A 4,487-nucleotide genomic window follows, 5' to 3' on the forward strand; every position below is an offset into this window, starting at 1 on the left:
GGTTTGTTAGGTTTTTATACACAATGCAAGAGAAGAGTCCACTGAAAATGCCTCTGGATTAGAAATAAGGAGACCTGCTGGTGCCACTGAATTCGTGGGTGGGTGGATACAGTGGCTGGCCCAACTCAGCTTCACTTTTTCTCATCTGAGAGACAGGGACAATACTGGCTACTCTGTCTATGTGACAAGGCTTTTGTTTTTGTTCATTAAAGATAAAACAAGAGGAAGGTAGGTTTTAGATATCTCTGGCCTCCAGCAGTTGCAGGAATCGGGTGATAGTAATAAATTATAAAAAATTCCCCCCCCCGCCCCCCTCCCCCCTGAACAGATGCTTATTAGTTTGCGCTTTAAGATACAAATTTTAAAATTACAACAATCAGGCAAATAAAAAATACTGGCAAGATGAGAACTCCACACCCATATTGTCTTTTCTTCAGAATGTGTTTTTATGCTTTGGGTCTGGGACATGCAATCCACAGTAGGACACAGCAGAGGTTTGCTTTTCAGAAGGTACCTTAGCTGAGTAAAGCAGTGCTGAGTAGAGTGACTCATTGCAGGCTGTCTCATGGATCCTGCCCCCAACAGGATATCCTACATCTCCATTTTCCCTGCAGGATCTCCTCCACTTCGCCCTCACCTCCACCTCTGCTCCAGAAATCTGGCTTTGTCCTCTTTTCTTCTTCTTTTTTTCAAAAAAACAAGCCACTGTTTCTTCCTAAACTAAGCTTGAAAGTCAACAAGTTGAGGGCAAATTCAATTTCAATAATAAACAGACATCTTTTGAGTTCCCGAGACCCAAGTAAAGGCCCTTCCACGGGAAGCACCTAATTCAAAAGGAGGAAACACCAAGGATTATGAAGGATTCTGCAATGAGTGTGGCTGAAGAGGAGCCAGCGTCCCACCCCTCCTCCGTGTACTGTCCCTTCCAGTTCATTTGAGGGAAGCTCACTTTCTCAAGAGCCCATCTTTTCCTGGTTGTAAAATGTGTTCAGCTCCACTGTACACAAGTTAAACATATGGCGGAACAGTGTGAAGAGGGAAGTCTGTCCATTAGCACATTCAGGGGCAGAGTCTGGGATGTACACTCAACAAAGGGCTTCTTATATGGAAGTCCTATACGACAGCATCTCTCCAATGAAAGCTGAACTGACCTCAATTTGTGTGAGCAATGTGCTTGTGCATGTGTGTGGGGTGTATTTACAAGGCCAGATGAATCAAGCTACTCTGTACGTCTCTTTATGCTTATCTTGTAAGGATAAAGGAGGAAAAAAGTATTGGATGACCTTGGGTGTATGTGTCGAGGAGGAAGAGCCCCCAGAGATTAGAAAATGAAGAAGGGCTGGAATTTTATTTTAATTAGTCTCACATTTCCCTGGAGAGCTTTTCTGAGAATATGATCTTCTTTCCCATTTACTTCTCTGCAGTAAAGTGTGGAGACTCACCAAGCTTAGGAGGAAGAGAGGACCATCTCGACCCAAGGTAAATTCTGAAGAAAACTTGGATCCGGCTTCCAGAAATCCTGTATCACATGGAGGCAAAGTTTTGGCCTGGTCACCAAGAATAAAACAGAAGCTGTATCCATTAATCAAATTTTTAAATTAACCAGAGGACATATTGAAAAGCCTTTTCTTGAGTGAGAGACTGAAAACCTGGCTCAAGGGTGGTTTATTACGTCTTCTCTTGATACAGCATGTGAAGGCTGCATCCTCCATTCCTGGTACCCAGATCACATCTTCAGCTGCTGCGGGACCACACTGCAAGGGAGGATAGCCTAGGAGCAGGGGAGAGATCCCCAGAATCAGCAAAATCAGCAAGAGGAGTGCGCAGAAGAACCCAGAAATCACGCCTTGGAGACAGCCAGTCTCTCCACACACAAAAGGAAGGCACCCACCTGGGACAGAAGGGGTTATTAAATCCTTCCCTCAGACACAGCGCTGATGTCCTCAGAAGGTCTCCAACTGTTTGTAGCCATCTATAGTATACGTCAGTATGGGTGGAAAAGCTTCTTCTATCAAGTTTAACAACTTTCTGGTGTAACTTCTGAGAGGACTGATTGCTTATTCATGCGGAAGCAAGACGCCCAGTTCATTTTGCCTGTTTTTGCTATTCTTTGTTGGGTTTGGGAGGCTGTTATGGTAGCTGCAAATGGCTTCTCAAGTGACATTTGCTGACATTCAGTGAAGTACATTTATCAGTATTCGCCAGCTCACCTCTACACATGCAATCCATTTTGTTTTGTTCTTCATAGCAACCTCCTTTCCAACACCCGTGCCCTGAAAATGATAAATGGCAAGGTGGCATATTTCTCAAGCTGCACTCAAATGTCACTGTGAAAAATCTTTAATGGACTAAGTGTAGCTCTTCATGTTACAACTTGTCAGGTACTGAGAAATTCTAGAGTTTCTCCTTAATCCACAAGTCTTTGGAACCACGCATCTGCAAGCAGAGACTAATTATAAGCTACACCAGTCAGACCTGGGCAAGCAGAAACCAAGGAGAGAACATCTGATATCAGCTAATTCCTTTTTATTATTATTCTCATTCCATTTTTGCTACTTGCTTTCCTACTCAGAGAACATGCCAGGTATGAGCAATCTGTTACTCTAATTGAGTGGGTGACAGCCCCCAGCCCCTCCCATGCAAGCTTGTGATCCACTTGTACACTCAGGCTTCTCCTAATAGCTTTACTTTTCTCTTCCAAGACTCAAAATCACTAGGACTTCTCTCTACAAAAAACCTGATTCTGAATCATAAATCCTGGCCCCTAAATGTTGGTCATAATGGGGTAGTTCAGGGGCATCTGAGATGTCTGGCTAGAAGAGTCTTTTCTCCTGTCTCCCTAGAGGTCCCTTTCAGAGAACATGGCCATCGTTCTAGATGGCTGAGAGTTTCACATCGCCACCTAAAAGACCTGCCATTCCCTCCCTGTCCCAAATCTGCATGGCTGTCCACCACCAACATGCCGCTCTCAGGGGAGCAGCCAGCAGGCATTTGCTCACCCCTGAATGTGGCTTGCTCACTTGGGTTCTACTTTTTTAAGTGACCTCTATTCCCTGGAGTGTGCTCCAGAGGGGAACCAGCCCTTGCCCTCGTATTCAGGGGAGAATTTGCTGATTTGCGTGAGTTTGAGATATCTTCCAATGCGAGCACCGTCATCAATTAACACTGATTTTACAATCAATGTTTAAGCCAAAGGAGTCAGGAAAAGGTAAGAACTGGTACCACCCAAAACTGTGCCAGCCAAGTTGATTTTTGGCCAGATGCTAAAGATTGAGATGTTTGGGTTTTACTCTTGGCCCTTTAAGCCCCACCCAGACCCTAATCTCAATATCTGCCTTTAGACCCCCTGATTTGCGCACCTCCCGGGCTCTCGTATTTTTTCCCTAACATCATCCTTGGCTTTTCTTTTCCCTTAGGTGTGGCCTCCTGTCTCTTGGGTTGAGTAACTGTCCCCTCTGGTTCCTACACCTTGAGAACCCCTCTAAGAAGTAAAGGCCTAAGGGTCTAACAATCTAAAATCTGCAAATGCCTCCATTTCTGCATTTTTATGTTCATTGTGTCTCAGTTTTTAGTTCTTTTCAAAATCTTCCAGTTATGCCAGAACTGGGCTAAGAAGTTTGCCATTTCTCACAGCTTGGTTAGGATGAGGACGGAAAATCAGTTGTGCCCCCAGTGGCCAGGCATAGTAGGGCAGGAGTGTCAATCTCTGCTACATGCCTGCCTGGCAAGGGCAGAGGGCAGAGGATCCTGGGTAGCTCCCTGGGGACGGCACAGATGCTGGACTGACTCAGGCCCTGGTACGCCTGGACTCATCACTCCTAGCAGGCCAGGGCATATCACAGGAGAAGATGTGTCAATTGCCCATGTAACTTGAACAGGGCAGACAATCAAATCAGACAGTTGAGAGGGAAAAATGTGTCATAGTTTTGGAACCTACTAAAAAACCAAGCACAGGGTTGGGGGTGATTTTTTAAGGCAATGGTTATATCTTTATTTGCATGGCTATTTTGTGCATTCCTGTACTCCATTTTGGATAGAGAGGACAAAATATAGGAGATAGCCACATCCTATTTTCATTATTGGCTGTTAAATTTTTCCATTATTTCTGAAAAAAAAAAATGCTTGAGTGGTTCTTTCCAAACCTATGGAGATTCCATTGTCTTTCATTTGATGATCAAAACAACACCTGAGTTGGAGTGTTGAACCTCAGGTGACATCTGTGACTACTGGGTACACTGGATAAGGTACAGAGTGTGTGCATGTGTGTATAGGTGTGAGTGCGTGTGTGTGTGGATATGTGGGGGGTGAACTCTGGAAAGGTGGGGAGTGGAGATGAGGACGGAAGCTTTCATAACCCAAGAAACTGTAAGGATGCCTGGCATCCAGTTTTCTTACCTGACAAATAAAACAGCCCTCATTTTAATCCATAATTACAGTCTGCATGTAATAATTAATACAAGGTTCCTTTTTTAGACATTCTCATAAAT

Source organism: Equus przewalskii, chromosome 14 (assembly GCF_037783145.1).
Source record: "Equus przewalskii isolate Varuska chromosome 14, EquPr2, whole genome shotgun sequence".
NCBI classification, from domain to species: Eukaryota; Metazoa; Chordata; class Mammalia; order Perissodactyla; family Equidae; genus Equus; species Equus przewalskii.